Below are 23,853 nucleotides of genomic sequence, written 5' to 3'. Positions count from 1 at the left end.
GTGGGTGATGATTTGGGGATGAGTTTAGGATGACTTAATGATTATGCCAACATCATCCCTACTTTAGAAAACTTTGTTCCCAATGATTTTAGGAGGACTTGCTGATCACATCAAGAAATTGCATGTTTGTCCCCGATGATCTGGGGATGACCTGCCGATTACTTCAAGAGCATCGACATGAAACATGTTTGTTCTTGATGATTGGGGATGACTTAGTGATTACTTCAGAACAGAGTTTGTAGGATGATTTGCAGACTCATACCGATTGCCATTCAGCTTTTGCTTAGTTGCACATGTGCTGAATTACCCCCAATGTGGCAAGGGTAAAGCTTGAGACTTTGTTGGTCCAAAGCGGAAGCCAAAGGCCTAAACATGGCACGCACCCCCTGGGTGAGAATTGTTTGCCATCACAGTCAAAAGCAGGCACCCAGCAACCTCACAATCTCCAATGTAGTAAGGGTAAAGCTTGAGACTATGTTGGGCCAAAGCGGAAGCCAGAGGCCTAAACATATCATGCACCAACGAGTGCTGTTGGCATCCCTTTTCTGGCGGTCTATGGCTTGGACTTTCATATAATTCCTATATATACACACCTGGAGGTATGCACACTGGCATCTGTGGGGCTGCAAAATAAGAACATGTTTGGTCTATGAATACTTGCTGCATACTTGTGGTGAACAACGGTTAAATTGTACTTCTTTCACCATTTTTAGAACTTTGGTAGGGTATACCCCCGTGGAGCCAGAAACACGATTTAAGCCCCGGGTCGCGCACATTCCCGAGTGCCAGACAAGTGCTGTTGCAGGGGAGGGGGAGCCACGGCTGCACTTATTCAAAAGAGGTGGCGTAGTGAAATTGTCAGATTGTGCAAGGTTATTTGGCTGGACAGGCAGTCAGGGGATTACTTTCACCTCAGAAAGAGGAATAAAGAAAAAGCAAATGCCGCTAGTAAGGACAGGCCCCATTGATGTTTACGCGATGGCAGGCCAGTAGGTCTCGTGCCTTGGTTTGCCTCTACCTGCCTCACTGCTGTCACCAGTGTCTCCGGCAGAGCAACTTAAGCATCTGGAGCTGAGGGGGAGAGGAAGAGAGGGGAGTGAGGGGGAGCCAGGTCAAGGAGCCAGGTCAAATGGGAGAGGTGGAGGAGCAGGGTTTGGTAGGTTCCCCCTACTTTTGTAGTCCGAGGATCCATTCACCGACCATCCATTTAACATTCTGGAGCCAAACAGGGGGCAAGCGATCCCAGACCAGATTTTGGCGACTATGGAGTCAGGTAATACCACTCTCCTAGACACCTCCCACTTTTTATGACTGGGGAAATTACATTATTGGCCCTTTCAGAGTATCCTTGTTTGTTGGAAGACGTGGTGGATTTGAGTCTTCCCTTTGCCCAATTGAGGGGTGGGGGGTAATAGAACAGACTCAGACACCTTCCATGTGAAGCTTGGCGGCCCAACAGGCGATGAGTGAGGAGCTGAATGAACACAGCAAACAACTGAGCATAATTTCTAAGCAACTGAGTTGCTTGGTTGGTATATGGGGGGGGGGGGTGTATCTTGCAAACAAAAGACTTAAATATTACTGGGTCATGGGCGAGGGATTTTGCATGCGTCTTTGATGAGGTTATCTCCCTATTAGATGAGCAGGGAAAGGAAAAGGCTCCACTCATTGCGTCACAGCTAGACGAGGGACGGGGGGTGGAGGTGTTGGGCAGGGAGGAGGGAATTGTCAGTTTAGCCCCTGGAGATCCCCTGCCTAAGAAATTTCAACAAAAAAAAAAAAAAACAAATCTAAAAAGGCTCCTCAAACCAGATTTTCGGATGGCTTCCAGCAAATCCTCCTGGAAAGGCCTTTGGGGGTGGGGGGGGTCGGGTTAGGGAGGATTGGCTGGCAGAGGAATTACCTCATAGAGCGGATGAGGTAATTTAGAGCCCCCCACCGGTGTTGGAGAATATGATAAGGGGGGGGGGGAGTGAGTCCTGGAAAAACAATTTGTACAGGGGGTGAAATGTAAGATCAGTGAGGGGTTCACCGATGCTATGAAACAAAGGCCTTAACCAAGGAGCTTTCTGCCTATAAGGCAGCGAATAAGGCCAAGCTGTTTGAATGATTTAAACAACCACCGTCCACAGGGACTAGGAAAAAAAAATGTAAGCAAGTAGCTGAGCTGAGAGTGGAGATCAGCGCCCTTGCATGGATGAGCAGGGGGCACTAAAAGCAGAACTAATGTACCACCGCGAGGGGAGTCTCCGATTACTACCTCTATGGGAGATCATATTATGGAGACTGTAAAAAATGTGTTAGAGCAGCTAACCATCAAATGAGGTAGGTGGGGAATTGGCCCTTGATAAGGGAATAAGAAAAACGTATGCAAATGGGGGGTGGGGTAGAGGGGCCCCGGAAGAACAGAGCTCTGTCTGTGTGCCCCAGAAGAGCCCTCTGTCTCAAGGGCCTGGGCCCACTGTGAAAGCTAGGAATGTATTGCGAGAAGGGACCTATATAGCTCCATCAGAGACTTTAAGAGATGTGGTGCTCGTGAGGAGATCAATGACGATGCAGCCGGCCTATATTGGTCCTGACCAGCCCAAAACAGTAGGGGAAGGTACAATTTGGGATACTACATTTAGAGATATCCAATGGAGAGGTCCTGGATATACAGAGTATTCCAGTTTGCTCCTGTACTGTGTTTGAACATGGAGGTCCAGTCTCACTTAATAGGGGTAGAGTGTTGGACCTATTGAATGAAATACCTGCATTAAGGCTTATTTCATCCAAAGATATTAAGTTGGTGAACTTTATCCACCCTGTAAGATATGACTGTTAGGCTAGTAATACCGTCATGCATGGTGGTCGAGGCACTGGTGACAGAAATATATAGCTTTAATAAATTGGGGTATGAGGTTGTTCCGTTTGATCTAATTAAGCAGGAAAGTAACAGACATGGTGTGGGGAGTACAGGTCTGTCCGGGGCCTCTAAAGACACGCTCTCCTCCTCGGGGGTCCTAGTAGAGAATGGTCAAGATGTGGGTGAGGTCAATTGGAGACGGCTGGCGTTGTCACTTACGGACGCATCTCACAGCTAAAAGGCTTGAATACAAAGTACTTTGTTGTCTGTAGTTTCATGGAACTTAAGGGGCTCCTCTAATCGGTGTTCTAGTGAGGATTTATGTCAACATCTGGGGGGCTACGAAATAGTTCCCCCAGTTTTGGATGGCTATGATAAACGGGTGGTGGAGGCCATAAAGGGTCCCAGGGGACGTGCAGCCTATTGGTAGCCACACTAAATGGCAGTGGTTGTGGGTTCTTGATCATACTCAGGTGTCTAAGGGTATCTTAGGGTTAACTATAGAACTTCGCTGCGGATCGACCTACATTTGAATACTGCTAATAAACATTTATTAGAATCCCAAGGAGAATATGTGCACCCCTGTAAAGGAGGTAAATCTATTCATAGAAAATTGGTTCTACTCCCAAGAGGTCAGGTATTGGTGGCAGGGGACTTTAATGACAAGTGCTTTCCAGAAGAGATGCATGATTTGGAACATATAGGTTCCATGGGGGCGACAAAGGAAATAGAACCTTTTGTTGTACTAACAGACTCAGGGGGGAAAAGTCTCCAAGGCAAAATATGGTGACAAGTTGGGGCTTGGGTCTTGTAAATAATCTTTTTGACGATCTAGTAACCACGTCTGACTTGATCCAGGGGCAAATCAAGGTCGACGATGGACTATATTTTTGTTACCAAAATGTTAATGGAGCTAGTTATTGAACCCTCTGGACTGAGTGACCATGCAATGATCTCTATGGTGTTGGAGTTAAAAGTAATCCCACCAGTAAAACAGCAATTGAGGGGGCCACTGACTCAATACCAAGGATTCCCGGCAGATATGGCATGATGGAAACATTGCCAAACTGAATATGGTTCTCTTAAGATTTCATGGGAACATCTCTAGAGTCTAAGATGACGATTTATACCCATAGTAATTTCGAACCATGTTTGCAATCAGCCATGGTGAAACTGGTAGGAGGTCCCAGGATAACTAGTGGGGGCACTCTTGGCACCCACAACTTTGATCCTAGGGTATGAGATAAGAATATATTTGCCTGCACAGCAATAACATTTGTAGGAAAGCTGGAATTAAGTTGGGAAGTGAATCAAAGGATTGTGAAATAATTAAACAGAAATTGAAAAACTGTGTCCAGTACCATAAAGCTATGATATACCAAAGAGATGGGGAGGTTATGTTGAATTCTCTGAAAGGTGGCAACCCAAGGAACTTTGGGGTATAAGTAAACAGTCTTGAGATGCACCAGGTATCAGTGCAAATTAATCCCATCCCGAAGGAGCTTGGCAAGTGCATTTAGAAGATCTATATTCCAAGAAGGGGGGTGGAGGAGGAGGTTAGGTTGCATCCCTGTGAACTCTATTTCTTTATTGGAGATAGAGGGGGTAATTATGAAAGCCTGCCAGTCCTGTGTGGCGGGACCAAATCAATTGACAAATCTTACCATGAAGGGAAATAAGACCCTGTGCACAGCGCCCCCATCCTGGAAATTACCTTATGTAGTCCCTATTTATAAGGAGGGAGATCGATTAACTATCTTCCCATCGCTTCAATTGAGGCAGATTCAAAAGAATGTTGCTTCATTAATTTTGAAGCATATTGATAAAATGAGTGATCATCATTATCTCTCCATGGAAAATGGGGCTTAGGAGAAATAGGAGTAAGGATGGGGCAGGGTACTATTGTTGGCTTTGTTACAGCATCTGGCATGGAAGGTTAACGCGTAGCCTATTTATGTGGCTTCAATGGACCGTCGCCATGGTGATAGGAATACATTATGGGTGAAGAAGAGCAAACTGGGAATGCTGTATTGTCTGTTATCGATATATCTGCATGAGGGATCGAGTACTCAGGTCAGGTTAAATAACGATGGGCTATTTACAAAGAAAATGATAAACAATGGTTTACGTCAAGGTTGCATTCTTGCACCTTGTTTATTCAATCATTATGTGTTGGACATAGAAAATACCTTGAATAATGGCTCTTTTGTAGCCCCGAATATAGGAGGGATTGGTGTCTCCTGGGCTGCCTATGGAGAGGATTTCATACTGATGATCATATGCCAATTGGTCTGCAGAAGTTGGTTACTGCATTTAACCAGTATAGAACTGAACCATTTGAAGGTAAAACCTAAGAAGTCGGTAATTCTTGGGCTGAGTAAGAGGAAATTATCCAGAGCTCATAGTTTGCTCCTGAATGGCACAAAACTGTTTGTCAAAGAGAGCATGATCCATCTGGGCTTCCCAATATTCTCGTACCCATGGAAATATTTCCTACAGAGCTACTTTAAGGATAGGGTCCTGAAATCTATAGCTCAGGCGAAAAGGTTTGATGGTAAATATGGCACATTTTCTATCGTGCCGGTGTTAAAATTCTACCGCCAGAAGGTGGTTCCTCGCCTGAGCTATGGTTCTGAATTCTTTCCTGTGTGGTTTCAGAGGGAGTTTAAGCGCTATGAAGCCCTCTTTTGGCGCTCAGTTATGTACTGGTTACCTAAAGGGGTGATGCTGGAAGCCTTGCATTATGATTTGGGAATCCAGTCCTTGGAGATCTTAGTGGAGTGGAGGGCGACTAAGTCTGTACAGAAAATTATATGTTAGTAATGAGAGGTCGCTTTATACGATACTGAGTCAGGAAGCTAGGGAAGGGTTATTGTATGAAGATTTTATGGGCGAATATCACTTAGACTGCCAAATGCTGATGAAAAAGTTGGGCACAAGTCTGGAAACGTTACTGTCCAATCCTGACAATGTTAAAAAGAGGAATCGGAAGTTGGATTGGGAAACAAACTATGCAACACTGAGTTCGCAGTTATACTCACATATTGTATCAGGACAAAAAAGGTTGGGCATGATTGAACCGTACCTGAAGCAATTCCCCCCCCCAAAAAAAACAAAAAATAAAAAAGTATGCATTCATTTTATGCATTTCAGATTAAATGTTTTGCTAACTAGAGAAATAAGATCTATAAAGGGGTGGGAGGGGGGGTTGTTTCTCCCAATTGTCATTTTTGTCTGTGGGATGTAAAAGAGTCCCTCCTGCATTTTGTGCTGTATTGTCCAATGCTTATGAAACGCATTGAGCATTTCGTGAGATTTGTTCCTTATTCCTATGGAGTTTTTCTGGAACATTTATGGTGTAGTTTAATGCACGGCACATCTGCTTCCCTCCAGAGATAAGATTCCTATCGGATGTATATAAATTGTTTTAGGAATGCAATTCTGTGCCAATAGATAATACATATTGCTGTCTATTGGAGCTCAATAAGCATATGCGTGCAAGTTATTCCAGGAAACGTTTCCGAACATGATGGTGTAGATCTCTATTTATAGATTGTATTATGCTTAGTTAAACTTGCCCCCCCGCCCCCGTTAGGATTTTGTGTCTGTAATTTGTAGGTCTTAAAGGAGAATGGTGTACTGTGTCAATATTGCAATAATGTATAAGTTTTATTATGGAATACTATTATGGAAATGTGTGGGTTTATTGGATATTGTATGACATTTTGTAAAGTTTTACAATATTTTGTAAAGGTTTTAATAATTAAAAACAAATACATTTAAAAAACAAAGCATGCACCCCCCCCCCCCCCCCCCCCCGAGTGAGAAAGTAGGAACCCAGCACCCTCACAATCGATACATTTATACATTTCCATGCCGACTGCACCAATATATGCCAGTGTTCACATATATTCATTCACACAGTATTCAGGTTTCCTTTGTGCATAATGCCAGTAATGATACTATAAGAAAACATGCCCACCACGGCTCTGCCCACACTCCAGTTGGCTTTGCCTTAAGAAATGTCTTGTCACAACAAGAAAACATGTCCAAAATGGCTGCACAATGCAGGCGAGTCTAGAAGCGTAATAACGCTCATCGGGTTTGCTTTACCTTCGATGACCAGTGACAAAAGCCACGCAATAGTAGGAAATGACTTGAGTGCCTGCCCTAAATGGACACATAACACTTATCAAGCTTGCTTTGCCATACAATCCCAGTAAACAAATGCCATGCCACGCCACATCAAAGAATGGCTAGACTGGGTGCCCCAAAATGCAAGTGCAGTCACATAAAAGCACATAGCATCCCTTCTAAAAAAATAAAATAAATAATAAAACTGAATTTTGTGCTACATCTATGATGGATACCCATTAAAAAAGTGAATCGTGATTGTGATTCCAAGACAGCCGTCGAGGGGAGAGTAGCTTGATTGTGGAGCTCTCGTCCCCCGGGGACAAAGACAATAAAGATAGATTAAAAGCCTTTCCCAGGCGGGGATTTATCGATCAAGGAGTGCAACAGCCCAGATCGCTGGGTGACTTGGGATAGGCAGGTGTGAGGCCTTCTCTGCGGTGTCCGAGGTGCGGATGCACTGCGCCTGCGGCCAACCGAGCTGAGAGACCCGCTCGCAAGAACCACTCAGGGAGACCCGGGGCTGCCAAGGACCCAGTGCGGCTGTGAGGCGGGGTGGCGGAGAGCAACCTCTGCCGGGTGGAGCTGCCTGCGATATTGGAGGCCCATCAGGGCTGGATTCATGGAGCGGGGGCTCCCCTGCTGGTGAGTGCCGGCGGGACCAGGCCACCCCAGTGCCCCAGAAGCAGCGTCTCTACGGAGAGATCAAGAGGATCCGAAGGGGCCATACCCATAGCCCACTGTTGAAAGCTCCGCAGCAGAGAAGTGCAGCCGGAGCGGCCAAGAGGCCCGGGAGGGGCCGCACATAGAAAGTCAAGAGTCAGCGATTCTGAGGGGCTACACTCCCTCCTCCCCGCTTGGGGGACAACCATCACATGTAAGGGTGCGCCCTGCCCCAAGGAAAGGGTGCAAGCAGTGCCCCAAGGAAAAGGTGCTAGCAGGCAGAGGCTGGCCAGTGATCAACAGGCAGGGATCACCAGCTGTGAGCCAAGTGAGAGGGGGGAGCACAACGGGAGGGCCCCTGCCCAAGCTTTGAAGCCAGCACTTGCAGAGAAGACCAGGGGAAGCCCTGCAGTGTTATAGCCGGGGCAGCTGGAGGCCCATTTGAGGTACATTTTCGAGCTGCACATAGTGCCTCAGTCAGCACACCCCCATCCAGAAGCACAGAAAGGGAGACAAGGGAGCAAGTGTCACACCATGCATAGGTGGCAGTGACCGTTGGGGCTCTCGCCTCCCCGGGCCAATTCTGAGCAAGTGAAGGCCAAATAGAGGGCTAGAGTGTCCATCTACATCTGTGGTGGGCAAGGAAGAATAAGGGAGAGGCCATTTGGACGGGCTCAGGACAGAGGGATCCTGGCATCCGGGCCAGGAGGAGGGTCATTTGAAACCTGAGGAGGAGGACAAACAGGAGGAGGACAAACAGTGGCTCACCTGTGCACAGTTAGAGGGGAGTTCCAACCCGCTCAAGAGGGAAATGTGGCAGTGGACAAAGTTTTTGACAAGGGGCTAAAAGAAACTGGGCCTAAGGGGCCCAGTTAAACCCCCCCGACGAGGGGGCAGGAGTGGAAGGGGCCTACACAGCCAGCGACACAGGAGCGCCACTATGAGGGAAAAGGGGGGGGTTACAGGAAGGAATGTTATAGCCCACCTGGGGAGTTTGTTAGGGCAAAGGTACTGAAGGGAATGGGGGGGGGGGGAAGAGTGTGTACAGGATGTCTTGGTTTATCTACATGGGTGCAGGGGGATCCGCACAGGTTTACCCTGGGTTGTTGTAAGAGCTCAATTCCAGAGATAAAGGGTCAGAGGAGCTTGAGGCTGGTTGAGCCTACCTATGGGGTGGGGAGGGGGTGAAGGAAGAGAGTGGAAGATCCCAACAGCAGCCACACAGCATTAGTGTGAGCTGCATGGTAAGACGACCATGGGAAAGAGGGAAGCGCTTCGGGTGACCTCCCTATACGTCAGGGGGCTTAAATCCCCAGTTAAGAGAAGGAAGGTGGAACCGTTCTTGGGGGGAGGGGGGGGAAGCTAGAAATTGTAGCCCTCCAAGAGACACATGTTCAGAGGCGAGACAGGCATAAGCTGAAAATCAAGGGGTGCTGCCATCTGTTCCAAGCCAACGCCCCAGGGAAAAGGGGAGTGTTAATCGCTATTCGGGACATCGAAGGCCATAGCTACAGAGGGGAGGCATCTGGCGGTCCCTTTCCAATGGGAGAGGGGGACATATACAGTCGCAGCAATCTACGCCCCAATACAGGGCAAGATGGGTTTTTGCATGCAAAACTGGAGACTTTTGCCATAGGGCAGATAATATGGGTAGGCGAATTTGATCCGACGTGGGACCCAAGAGAAGGCAGGAGTGCAAGGGTGTTCCACAACCAGGGGGCGCCATATACCTGCTTGAAGGAACAGATGGCCTAATTGGCGTTGGTAGATGGCTGGAGGGAGCTACACATTTTATCCCCACGTTCATAGATCCTTCTCAAGGATAGATTACGCCTGGAGTGATCGCCCCGTCAGACCATGCGCCCATAACGATTACCTTGAATATGGGGCAGAAAGAACAAGGTCTATGGTGGTGGAAATTCCCTAGCCACATCCTTAAAGATGGAGTCCTATGTGAGGACATAAAGAATACATTCTTGGATTACTTTGCACTGGTGTTCGCGACCAGGCGGTGTGGGACGCGTTTAAGGCTACATTGAGGGGGGAGCTCATTGCGATGAAGTGCTAGAGGGACAAACAAGGAGGCTAAACAAACAAATAATGGCTCAAATGGCAAATAACGTGGGTAGTATGCTGTGAAGGGAATGTCAGCTGATTAGCGGGCAATTAGATGTTTTGCAGACTAGAGCTGCAGAGCGTTCATTGCTTTATCTCCAACAGAGGTATTATGCCAAAGCTAATAAGGCGGATCACCTGTTCGCAAGGTTAATAGGGAATAAAGAAGCATGGAGGATAATCCTTAAAATAAAGACAGGGGGGTGGGAAGGGATGAAAGAAAGCATCACACTACCTGGAACAATTCTGGTGTACACAGAATATTTTTCATGTACACATCAGATTCCTCTGAGGAGGGAGCCCAAACGGAATAGCTGTCCCAGTGCCCTCTCCCTAAGATCAGTCCTCAAGAATGGGAAGAACTTGAGGGCGACATGACCCCCGAAGTAGTAAGGGCAGCTATAGATGCCTTGCCATCAAGGCCCTAGGCCGGGCGGCTTCCCATTGTGTTTCTACAAAACCTATACAGAGGCACCGATACTGCTCTTAGTCCAGCTCTTCAAATTTTTTGGGGGGGGGGGCAGTGTGCATCACCCCGACAGTGGAAGAAGCCAAGGTTGCAAGGTTGTGCTGCTCCCAAAGCCGGGTAAGAATGTCACTCTATGCAGTTCGTACAGGCCGATTGCCCTTATTAATCTAGACACAAACATCTACACCAAGGTTCTGGAGTCACGCCTGGATAAGCTCCTCCACCAGTCGGGATTTATTAGGCATAGGCAGACCTCTGATAACATTCGGCAGGTTTGTCATCTGATTGAAAAAGTAAATAAATCTAGAACCCCTGCACTTCTAGCATTGGATGCCGAGAAGACATTCGACCGGGTTGAATGGCCATTCCTCTTCCATACCATGGAGGTTATGGGATTCGGTTCTAAATTCCTTTCAATGGTAAGAGCTAACTACCAAACTCCCTCCTTGCTCCTGGCAATCAAAAGGCAACAGGTCTCACAAGGCACCAAGCAGGGTTGCCCGCTCTCGACGCTCTTATACGCCATCCACCTGGAGCCGCTCTTGGCAAGCACTAGGACATTCCCGGATATTAGAGGGATTCCCTTTGGGGGTGAGGAGCATAGATGATATGCCCCTCTTGATCACAGAAACAGAAAACTCATTCCCGAGGAGCTCGCTGGAACTTCTTCTCTTTGGGAGGTGGCGGGGTTAAAAATAAATGCCTGCAAGCTAAACTTGACCGTATCCTCCGAAAAGGTTCAGGAATTGCAGGGTATAGTACCCTATAGATGGGCGGAAACCGGCATTACCTATTTGAGGGTCCAGATACTGGTTCTCTGGGTGCTCTTTACCGTGCGAACTAACCGCTTTTAGCGTAAAAGCTGCACCGGCTGCTTAAAGAATGGGTGCCCTTATCAATATCCTGGCTGGGGCGGACAAATTCCCTTAAAATTGTGATTTTGCCAAAAATCCTGCACCATTTCACGGCCCTGTCAATGGGGGTTAGTCAAGGTTTCTTCAGGGCCCTTTAAAAACATGTGGGGTCATTTATTTGGAACCGCAAGAGACCCAGGGTAGCTATGCAGATGCAAATGTCTCCCAGAAGCAAGGGAGGGCTGGGAGCAAACAAACTTCCGCCTCCATTTCCTTGCAGCTCAAATCAGAGTGATCCGGGATTGTTTCGGGGCGATCGCGCCAAGGTCTGGTGTCAAATGGACAAAGCTGTGGTGGTCTGGCTGCTGGACGAGGTGTTGTGGCGACCCAAGGGGGATAGACCTGCAAACATGTACCGTAGCAGGATAGGGCGTCCTGGTTGGGAACTCATGGGATGAGCTGGAGCAGAAGGTGAACTTGACCACCTTCCCCTCCCCTCTGACGTTACTGTTCAGGAATACCCAGTTCACGCTGGATATGGAAAGGGGTGCCTTCAATGGGTGAGAGGCGTCAGGGTGCTAAAATCAATGTGACATGTTATCATGTCAGGACATTAAATTCTTTGCACAGTGCAAGCAGGACTTTGGGCTAGATGAGGGGGGGAGAGGTATCACTACTCCCAACTGAGGCACTGGCTTACGAACCCAATGGTCAGGTCAGCGGCCACCAGGGAGCTCATTCCCTTTGACGGTCTGTAATGACGGACAGGCATTTGGTAGTAGCAGTATATGGGATTATAGGAGAAGGGGCAAGGAGCCAGGCATGGCGCTATATGGATCAGTGGGAAATTGGAAACTGCAGCAGGGCAGCCGCTGGAGGGGGAACTTTGGACTCAGCTATGGGCAGATAACACCAAGATGACGCGGGCCATGCCGTTTCAGGAGATGTGGGTTAAAATAATGGTCCAATGGCATCTCACCCCAGGAAAAACTACATAAATTCTACCCAACTACTCCGTTCTCTGCTGGAGGTAATGCGGGAAACTGGGATTGTGGAAGCATATCTGGTGGGAATGCCCATTCATACAGCCTTATTGGGACATGGTCCATGCAGCAAAGAATAGATACCGGACAACATAAGGATGGCTATCCTGGGAATGAGCATGGTTCTGGAAAATCTACCCTCGAAAGCCCAAAGCAAAACATACGTCATCCTGATAGAGGCAGCAACGATTGTGGTGGCACGCAAATGGAAACAAAAAGCAGCCCCACAGAACACGAATGGGTTAGTAAAATCTGGAACTTTGTGGCATTGGAGTGGGTGACCTATTCGAATCAAGGGGATCACCAAAAGGTTTCTCTCCGGATGGGACATTGTCCTCCATCACCTGCAGCGGGACTCACGGGCCGCATGGTGCCCGAGGAAAATGAGATTGCTGGGGCTGGTGTGAATACTCGCTCCACTTGGGGAGGACGCCTTCACATGATGGCTGGAATGAGATATGGTGGTAGTTTCTAGGGGAGGCGAGGACTATGGGGGGGGGGGGCGGGTCTCTCAAACGATGCAAGGCCTGTACACCGGCTGGTGAGTAGAGCTGGCCACTCACAGAAACCTGGGACCGGGAGCCATCCACAGAGCTCATTGACTTAGGGCTGGGGGTGTTTACATGTGTTTTTACTGTTGAAAATGGCAATAAAATACATGAATGATAAAAATAAATAAAAAGAAGAAATGCATTGTTACTGTGCTGCCCTCGCCAGCCAAAATCAGCGCCTTGGCCCAGCGCGCAGGCACACTTTGATTCAACACTCACTTATTGCATGAGAAGATCAGAAATGACCTTCCCATACTAATATATATATGGTGAAAGCCCCGTAGAAGTCCCGCTTTGCTTTGCCGGGAAACGCTCTTCGTTCTTCGCTACTCTTCGTTCTTCGCTACTTTGCTTTGGATTTGTGGCTGTGGACTGCATTAACCAGCAGACCTTACTTCATTTGGAGGCGGGCTATAAAAACAAGCACGCGCGCGCACCGCGCGCGCGCACCCGTGAAAGCCCCGTAGAAGTCCCGCTTTGCTTTGCCGGGAAACGCTCTTCGTTCTTCGCTACTCTTCGTTCTTCGCTACTTTGCTTTGGATTTGTGGCTGTGGACTGCATTAACCAGCAGGTGAAGAACCATTTGAACCAGACACAAGACGAACCTAAGACAATTGTCATTTATATATATACTTTATATACCTCGTATACTCATCATTTTCTGTTTTATTTGTTTAGACCTTACTTCATTTGGAGGCGGGCTATAAAAACAAGCACGCGCGCGCACCGCGCGCGCGCACCCGTGAAAGCCCCGTAGAAGTCCCGCTTTGCCGCTTCGCCGCTACTGTCGCGGCAAGCGGCGGTTTTGTTTGTTTTTTTATTCTTTCTTTATTTGTTTAATTTTACTAATCATTTACTATTGGTCATTTAATCACAGTTGAGTTTTATTAATAGTGATTGAACGCAGGCCTCAGAATATGAAACGTGGCTTCTCATCCCTAAGAGCAGGAATGCCTGAAACTGCTCTAGATGTCTATGATAATAATGGAAAAGCCCCCGCAAAGGGAAAACTTCGACGGAGCTCGACACCTCGAGCAAGTGGTGCAAGCATACACTTGGACAATAAGAAAAAGTCTAATCTGCCTTTGGGAATGGATATTCGCTCTTTCTGCAAAAATCAAAGTGTGCCTCAAACGACAGGGAATGAACCAGGAAATATAACTCATCAAACAAGCCAGCCTAACATAATTGTTGACACTTCGCGTAAGGTAATACAAAATAGACGATCTGATGGAAGCACTGCGTTAGATGGGAAAAGCAACATCTTACCAAAATCAAAACCAGTGGATTCAGATGTTATCTTCTTTGCTGAAGAACAGGTCTCACTAACTGATAGCATTTTGTTGAACAATGTTTTAACTGGTGTTGCCATCTCTGACTCAGAACCTATAGTTAAATATACGACTTCAAGTAGCCTTTTACAATCAAACATTGCTGGCCCTAGTGACATACCGATAATAGATTTGGACCCAAATGACACAGCTTTTTCCCCGCACACTTTATCTGATAATCTGTCCAAATCCCCCGTTTTATTTACCAACAATAGCTTTGCTGATTCTGTAGCAAATCCATCTTTTAGTGCTCCAACTCCGCGAAAAATAAAGGCTCTTGGCACGGGTGACTTTGGTCAAAGAACATCTCAAGAAGCTCAATTGGGAATAACTCTCACATCCATGAATACAGCCATTTTGGCCCTAGCCAAACTGTTTGAAGTTCTAAGTAAAAAAGCTGACTTACATTCTACCCAATTAAATCAAGTTTTGGCAGAACACCTCATCTTTACAACCAGTTTAAAAAAGCTTGATTCTTTGTGTCATCCAATCAGCAATAAGAAAACTACGGGCTCGCAGACTTCTACCTTGGCGCCCATTAACACAAAAGAATATCAGCAGCTTCCATGCTTTTTAAATCCAATCACAGATTCCATGAATGGTGCACAAGTGTCATTCATGGATCAACCAAAACAGACATCTATACCAACTTATCCTTTATTTGATACTAAATTACATCCCAATGACATAGGTAAAAAAGCCCCAAAAAAAGCTCCAATGGCAAAAAAATCTAAAAACATCAAAACTGTCACCAAACATGACAATCAAGCCAAAGCTTTTGTGAAAAGACTATCTATTCCTGCTGCCACCACGATTGCAGCTGCGAAACAAGTTGCAAAAAAATATTCTAAGCAGTCTTTAAACCGTAAAGAAAAACCTCGGCCTGAGCCGATAGAACACAGTCCTTTAAATAATCTAATCAATATGGCAACAAGTATATCTAAAAATCCCACAACATCTCAAACGGCAGATGCCTCTCTTATTCAAATAGACAGCTCACAACATCAATGTGAGAAAGACACGCGCTTAAAGGATTTAAGACAAGCTATTGATAATTATATGTCAGCAAAATCGTCTTCCAAAAAACTAGTCTTTCCTCCTTTGCAGCCTTTCTCTCATCCTGAATCTTCCAATCCTTTGTTACAATATCCCCAGTTAGCCTCACAAACAACTGAAAAGTCCTCTGTCTCGCAGATCATACCTCAGATAGGCCCAATACACTCCCAACAAGAGGCCTGCCAAAGAGATAACCTTGCCTCACAAATTCAAAACAGCTCTTCATCATCCACTCAGCTTGTAGTAAATATTGATGAGAACAAGCGTGAACTTACTAAGCATATTGAAGAAATAGTTCACAGTTCCTTGAATAAAATGTATCAAAATGGCGATTTTGTAAGAAATAACTCTGCTAGTGCTACAACGCAAATCGATAAACCTGGCTTACACATTCACAAAGATGAACCCAAGATAGCACAAAATCGAGTCAAACGTCCAGCGTTACATGCTCTAATGCTCACCTGCAAGCCTTCTCCAGCCAAACAGTACATTTTAAATCGAGCATCTATTTTGGCGATTTTTAGCGAAATCCCTGAATTAGATGACATTGCCTCCACAGATATTGAGCTTGTTGAGTTCATCGATCAGAAAAATGTTTCATCTGTAAAACTATGGATAAATTCACGTATTGTGGTGAACTTAATAATGGCTGTTAAACATCAATTGTCAGACTTGGGCTTTGTATTACACTTTTTGCCTGAGTCATCGAACATGACTGAAGTATCCACTGGTCTGCAATTAGCAAACAAAATCCAGCCTGCTATTTCTCAAAAATGCACATGTATTTGTCAGAAAACTCAAAGCTAGATTTGTAAGGTCACAACTGCCTCACTATCTCTTATTAGTTGGAATACAAGAGGTTATGTACACCTGCTGAATAATAATAATGCTCAATTATTGGGCCGTGATGTCATAATGCTCCAGGAAACGTGGCTTATAAAAGTCCCCTCCTGGAATAATTATGATGTCCTATTAAATCCGGCAAAAAAGAACTGTTCAGGGCGCCCCACATCTGGACTTCTTACCGCAGTAAAGCAATCTTCAACGCTGCAACTAGAACCATGGTTTATACCAAACACATTTTTACAAATGTCAAAAGTTTCAACCTCTAATTTCTCCTGTGCCTTGATTAATGTATATTGGAATCCCTTAGGAATCTCCGAAAATGATTTCCTCTGCTCTGTTACTAAGGCTTTAGACATAGTTTCGCTTGAAGGTATGACCAATCATGTCCTATTGGCCGGTGACTTAAATTTGCATTGCTTGGACCTCAACGCAACTCTGAAAGCTGTCGTTTGCAAAAATGGAACAGCTTGATTCAGTCTCGTAATTTATTCATGCTAAATGGTTCTTTTTCACAAGATATACCTCCTCAAGCAACTTGGCACCGTGGTCAAAGCAATGGAATAATTGATTTCATCTATGTAAATGCATGCTTTCTAACTAAGATAACAGCTTTTGAAGTAATTAACACTAAAGCCAGCGATCATAACATTTTAAGCATGTTTTGGATTTTACACACTCTTAGGAAATACCCACAATCTGCAAATCCTATAGGTGTTCTAAATGTAAATTCAGCCAGAAACAGAATGATATGGTCACAAAAAACCCTCTCAGCCTTTAAAGATCATTTGCAGGCAAATTTGGAAAAACAAAAAGGAAGACCAATGCTGGATAAATTAGCTTACCATGACTTAATGCAAGTGTTTCAACACAATTCAGTTGCTCATACTCAGAAACAAAAACCCCATCTCCACTTACCAAATCTTGAAATTAGAGCTAAAAAGGCCGCCATGCGAGCAGAAAGGAAAGCGGCTAACAAACTACCATTGGTTGAACGCACCACTATCCTGAAACAAATTAAAACCAGGTATAGAAATTGGATTAGGGGTGCAAGGGCGAAACTATATCAATTTGATGGCTACTCAATGCTAAAAGCTCTAGCTGATAAAAATGTAGCTCAATCCTGGAACATCATTAATCATGTGACAGCGGGGCAACAGGTGGCTGTGCAAGCAAATGATGTAACAGAAACCACCTGGATTAAACACTTTTCAACGCTCTTTACGGATACCTCCTCTGTCTTAAGATCAGATCATTTAAAATCTCTGCCTAATTTTCATCTGGTCTTTGACAGAGAAGATATATTATATTATATTAAACAAGCAAGTAATTCCAGAGCCCCCGGCCCGGATGGTCTTGCAAACACGCATCTCAAACAGTATCCGGAAATCTGGACAGACATTCTTTTTCTCTTATTTGAGCATATCAATGTCTCCCAGACTATTCCCTCTTCTTGGAAGCAAGCAATCATCATTCCCATTTATAAAAAGGGAAATCGAGCAAATCCCTCTAGCTATCGGCCCATTTCACTTTTGGATGTTCCAGGAAAAATTTTCTCACGTTTAATATTACGAGATTTAAAAAATTGGTCTTCAACCTGCGCTAAAATGGACCCCCTGCAATCAGGTTTTGTTCCAGGTTTGGGCACTTTGCCAAACATCATCTCGCTGAATATGTTGAAAGCACAATATGCAGCTCGTAACCAATGTTTATATTTTGCATTTATTGATTTTCGTCATGCTTTTGACTCAATTAATCGTAACTTATTATTTAACAAGTTATATGCACTTGGTTGTCCTTCAACTTTACTCTCTTTAATCATCCTCCTACATTCCGGAACCACTATGCGAGTCAGACTTTCGATTGAAGGTGCTTTGTCTGCTTCTTTTGCTACAACCTTGGGTTTGAAACAGGGCTGCATTTTGGCCTCCTATTTGTTTAATCTGTTCATTTTTGACTTGGGTAGCGTGTTTCTTCAAACATTATCTGATGCCCCGGAATTAGGCCATCAGCGTGTACCATGGTTGTTGTATGCTGATGACCTAGTTCTAATATCACAATCTCCGATAGGCCTACAAAACATGTTATCAGCCCTTGCACACTATGCCGCAAAAAACATCTTAGCAATAAATTTAGAAAAATCACAAATCATGATATGTACTCCGAAGGGAAAAGCTTCGAGTCGTAATCTTACTTGGAAATTGTATCACGAATCGCTGAATATAGTTTCGGAATACAAGTACTTGGGTGTGTTCATTCAGAACACCATCAGAGACTCCAAACATATGATAATATTACAGACTAAACTAATGTCTCTTTTATCACAAGCAAAAATTTTAGTCTATAGATATGGTAAATTCACTTTGAAACACATCTTTATGTTCTATGAACAGAAAGTGATACCGAGTCTATCATATGGTATTGAATCAAAGCTCTATTCGAATGATCTAGCATGGGACAAGTTAGAAGCTGTTTTCTGGAAAGGAGTTTTACATTTACCAAACTGTGTACCAATGCCAATACTACGTTATGAGCTAGGCTTCAATTCTCTGGCAAGCAGAGTGAAGTGGAAAATGTGTGCCTTTTTCTGCAAATGTATCTTAGGCCTTACAAATAATAATATTTTGAACACAGTAGCCCACTATTTAATCATGGCTAAGCAGACTTTCCCGAACTCTTGGCGCAGTTTTGTTTACATACTTCTTGCAGAGGCTAGTATTCCCCTACAGATGTTATTGGATACCCCAATGAGCGCTAAAAGGAAATTTTATCAATGGGCCTGGATTCAAAATTATGAAGCATGTACAAAATATAATGATTTTGATACTAGAATTCACTGTTTTAAGAAATTGGGTCAAGCTGCAAATTACCTAGTAAAATGTCCATCATCAAGAATTAGGCAACAATTTTTACGTATAAGATTAAACCTATGGCCCTCTAGAGACCAACTATATAGGCGAAAAAACCCTTTTTGTAAAACAAATAAATGTCGTTATTGTGAAAATTTTATGTGCAGAGAAACTTTGCAGCATGTAGTAGTAGCATGTCCTAACTTGAAAGATGCTAGATATATCTTTTTTTCAAATCTACTGAATTTGTACACAGAAAAAAATGAAATAGAAATCTGGAGTATTCTAATAAATAGTCCCAGATTTGCCGTCATCAAAGCTGTAGTACAATATTTAGAAAAAATGTTACCATCTGAAATAGTGTGTTCACCAGTCTGAAACTCTTGCGTCTTTTATCATTTTGTCTTGGTATTATCCTAATGTTGCCTCATGTTATGTTATGCTGACAAAGTTCATTACAAATTTTAATGTATCATTTTAATGTATTATCATCATTATGAATTTTTGTATTTTCCTCTTTTTAATCCTTTTTGAAAAGTTGATTGATATCAGCTAAATCAAAAATAAAAAAAAAAAAAAAAAAAAAAAAATATATATATATATATATATATATATATATCCAAAAAGGCACAGGGACATGTTTTGAAAAGTGCACCTCGTTTGAAAATCGGGATTTACTTGAAAATGCTCAGAACCCCCTTTCCATCCTCTGCCTTGTGCAGTTATGCATTTGGTGGGAAAAGAGCCCCTCAACGTGCACAACTATGATATACACATTTAAATGTCCTTTGTGCACAGTGCACCACCTTTTTGGCGCACGTGAAGTGAATGAGCATCCCATCAGTTGCACCAAACACGTTTTCAAAATCGTTTCAGCGAGTGTGGTTCAAGGTGCGAGAGGGGAATTAGGAATGGGCAATGACACACGGGAAGGAAAGGGTGCATGGAGTTTTTACTGTTTCTGCAGTCATTAACCCCAGATTTGCTCATGAGCAGATATTGTGTTAAATACCATTAGCTCCAGAGCAGATACTGTGACTGGAATCGTTAGTCCCAGAAAACGTAAGTACTGTGCATGCCATCATTGTCGCAGAGCAGGTATTGTGTCTGTAGTTATAAGCCCCAGGGCAGGTATTCTGTCACATGTAATGGATTAGCAGCTACTGTATCAAACGTCATTAGTTCCAGGGCAGGTACTGTGTCTGGAATCGGTAGCCCAGATCGGGTACTGTGTCTGTAATTATTTGCCCCAGGGGAGGTATTGTGTCTGCACTCATTTGCTCTGCTGTTATTCATCGGGGTGTTGTTTCTGTGTCTGCAGCGTTAGACCTAGAACAGACACCGTGCCTGCAGTCATTATCCACAAAAGGGTCACAGATCCAGCGAAAGTACCGGATCTGCAGCCACTGGCGATGGGGAATCATTACTTTCAGAGTAGGCTCTTGAACTGGAGACAGTAAACGTCTGCAATCATTAGCCGGCGCAGGTATTATTGTATAATACCTGCGCCGGCTAATGTATAGTCACTTACACCAGATCATTGTCTGTGTGGTAGCTGCACCGCAGTTACTGAATCTGCGAGCATTCCAGAGCCTGAACTGTACCGTAAATGACCTTGGGAGCAGCTACTGTGTCTACAATACCAGCAACAGGCTGCCCTGTGTAATTTCAAAACCTGATGTTTAGAAAGTCACGTACTTACAATTTTTTATTTCAACATGTGACGAGTACAATAGCCTCTTATTTCAAAGTGCCTTTCCAGAGGTTAGACCTCCTCTTACCAATATAACAGCAAAGGGATGAGAATGAACTGAATAGATGCTAAAAAGAAGCGCATACACAATTCATTACAAGACTTGGATCTCATGCACTCACCTGCTGCTGGCTGAAAACCGAAAATGAGCGTTTGAAAAGGAACGTGTTTGGCACACGGAGACCTTATGTTGCTTTCATTATCAACTGAAACACACATTTAAAGTCCCTGTGATACCCGATAGCATTGTGTTTATTTGAAAGTTTGCCGACACTTTCTAAAATGCCTTTAAAGCGATATGACGTATGAACGTTTCGTCATCAACGTGCTTAGGAAGAGAATCATGGAGGAAGGACAACGCCATGCCATGCATGGGTAGGTATATTTAGGGGCATTGTAAAGTGAGAATATGCGTTCCGTCCGAAAATGCAATTTCTAGCAAAATCTGACAGCACATATAACGTCAGATTTTGCTACCCGTCAGAAAATTCCTCGGATACCATTTTTTGAAGTGTGCTAGGTGTGCTGTACGGGGAAGTGCAGCATTAACCCTATGGTTGATTAGTTCCCATCCGAGAAACAGACCATTGGTTGTTAGGGCCATTTCTCAGATGGGAAATTGCTGCTTCAGTGTGAGTGGGCTATTCCCATTAGAGAAATGGCCCTTTTTTGCCCCCTAGTGGCTAAGTCCTGCATAATAATGGGAACTAGCCCACTCACACAGAGAAGGCTAGTTCCCATTAGAGAAATGGCCCTTTTTGCTCCCCTAGTGGCCAAGTCCTGCATAATAATGGGAACTAGCCCACTCACACAGAGAAGGCTAGTTCCCATTAGAGAAATGGCCCTTTTGCCCCTAGTGGCCAAGTCCTGCATAATAATGGGAACTAGCCTACTCAAACTGAGAAGGCTAGTTCCCATTAGAGAAATGGCCCTTTTTGACCCCTTAGTGGCCAAGTCCTGCATAATAATGCGAACTAGCCTACTCACACTGAGAAGGCTAGTTCCCATTAGAGAAATGGCCCTTTTTGCCCTAGTGGCCAAGTCCTGCATAATAATGGGAACTAGCCCACTCACACAGAGAAGGCTAGTTCCCATTAGAGAAATGGCCCTTTTTGCCCCTAGTGGCCAAGTCCTGCTATTTCCCATTAGAGAAGTGGCCCTTTTTGGCCCTAGTGGCCAAGTCCTGCATAATAATGGGAACTAGCCCACTCACACAAAGAAGGCTAGTTCCCATTAGAGAAACGGCCCTCCGACCTGGAGAGGCAGAAAGGTCCTCTCGGCTAATGGGAAGTAGCCCACTCACACTGAAGCAGCTATTTCCCATTAGAGAAACGGCCCTCCGACCTGGAAAGGCAGAAAGGTCCTCTCGGCTAATGGGAACTAGCCCACTCACACTGAAGCAGCTATTTCCCATTAGAGAAAGGGCCCTCCGACCTGGAAAGGCAGAAAGGTCCTCTCGGCTAATGGGAACTAGCCCACTCACACTGAAGCAGCTATTTCCCATTAGAGAAACGGCCCTCCGACCTGGAAAGGCAGAAAGGTCCTCTCGGCTAATGGGAACTAGCCCACTCACACTGAAGCAGCTATTTCCCTTTAGAGAAACGGCCCTCCGACCTGGAAAGGCAGAAAGGTCCTCTCGGCTAATGGGAACTAGCCCACTCACACTGAAGCAGTTATTTCCCATTAGAGAAAGGGCCCTCCGACCTGGAAAGGCAGAAAGGAAAAGCAGAAAGGTCCTCTCGACTAATGGGAACTAGCCCACTCACACTGAAGCAGCTATTTCCCATTAGAGAAAGGGCCCTCCTACCTGGAAAGGCAGAAAGGTCCTCTCGGCTAATGGGAACTAGCCCACTCACACTGAAGCAGCTATTTCCCATTAGAGAAACGGCCCTCCGACCTGGAAAGGCAGAAAGGCCCTCTCGTCTAATGGGAACTAGCCCACTAACACTGAAGCAGCTATTTCCCATTAGAGAAAGGGCCCTCCGACCTGGAAAGGCAGAAAGGTCCTCTCGTCTAATGGGAACTAGCCCACTCACACTGAAGCAGCTATTTCCCATTAGAGAAACGGCCCTCCGACCTGGAAAGGCAGAAAGGTCCTCTCGGCTAATGGGAACTAGCCCACTCACACTGAAGCAGCTATTTCCCATTAGGGAAACGGCCCTCCCACCTGGAAAGGCAGAAAGGTCCTCTCGGCTAATGGGAACTAGCCCACTCACACTGAAGCAGCTATTTTTCATTAGAGAAACGGCCCTCCCACCTGGAAAGGCAGAAAGGTCCTCTCGGCTAATGGGAACTAGCCCACTTACACTGAAGCAGCTATTTCCCATTAGAGAAAGGGCCCTCCGACCTGGAAAGGCAGAAAGGTCCTCTCGGCTAATGGGAACTAGCCCACTCACACTGAAGCAGCTATTTCCCATTAGAGAAACGGCCCTCCGACCTGGAAAGGCAGAAAGGTCCTCTCGGCTAATGGGAACTAGCCCACTCACACTGAAGCAGCTATTTCCCATTAGAGAAAGGACCCTCCGACCTGGAAAGGCAGAAAGGTCCTCTCGGCTAATGGGAACTACCCCACTCACACTGAAGCAGCTATTTCCCATTAGAGAAACGGCCCTCCGACCTGGAAAGGCAGAAAGGTCCTCTCGGCTAATGGGAACTAGCCCACTCACACTGAAGCAGCTATTTCCCATTAGAGAAAGGACCCTCCGACCTGGAAAGGCAGAAAGGTCCTCTCGGCTAATGGGAACTAGCCCACTCACACTGATGCAGCTATTTCCCTTTAGAGAAAGGGCCCTCCGACCTGGAAAGGCAAAAAGGTCCTCTCGTCTAATGGGAACTAGCCCACTCACGCTGAAGCAGCTATTTCCCATTAGAGAAAGGGCCCTCCGACCTGGAAAGGCAGAAAGGTCCTCTCGGCTAATGGGAACTAGCCCACTCACGCTGAAGCAGCTATTTCCCATTAGAGAAAGGGCCCTCCGACCTGGAAAGGCAGAAAGGTCCTCTCGGCTAATGGGAACTAGCCCACTCACGCTGAAGCAGCTATTTCTCATTAGAGAAACGGCCCTCCCACCTGGAAAGGCAGAAAGGTCCTCTCGGCTAATGGGAACTAGCCCACTTACACTGAAGCAGCTATTTCCCATTAGAGAAAGGGCCCTCCGACCTGGAAAGGCAGAAAGGTCCTCTCGGCTAATGGGAACTACCCCACTCACACTGAAGCAGCTATTTCCCATTAGAGAAACGGCCCTCCGACCTGGAAAGGCAGAAAGGTCCTCTCGGCTAATGGGAACTAGCCCACTCACACTGAAGCAGCTATTTCCCATTAGAGAAAGGACCCTCCGACCTGGAAAGGC

At 45.4% G+C, this 23,853-nt stretch overlaps 1 protein-coding gene across 1 annotated transcript in view; it reads right to left on the bottom strand.

Annotated features, from left to right (window-relative positions):
- Positions 1–20,732, bottom strand: part of MRPS33 (mitochondrial ribosomal protein S33) — a 70,400-nt gene extending 49,668 nt beyond the window's left edge. The window contains exon 1 of the mRNA XM_069628800.1: positions 20,629–20,732. The gene's annotated coding sequence lies outside the window, so the exon portion shown is untranslated. The remainder of the gene's footprint in view (positions 1–20,628) is intronic.
- Positions 20,733–23,853: the final 3,121 nt, after the last annotated feature.

Source organism: Ambystoma mexicanum, chromosome 12 (assembly GCF_040938575.1).
Source record: "Ambystoma mexicanum isolate Mex_15411 chromosome 12, UKY_AmexF1_1, whole genome shotgun sequence".
Lineage (NCBI taxonomy): Eukaryota > Metazoa > Chordata > Amphibia > Caudata > Ambystomatidae > Ambystoma > Ambystoma mexicanum.
The sequence above is the reverse complement of the archived record's forward strand: the minus strand, read 5'-3'. Positions and strand labels throughout refer to the sequence as shown.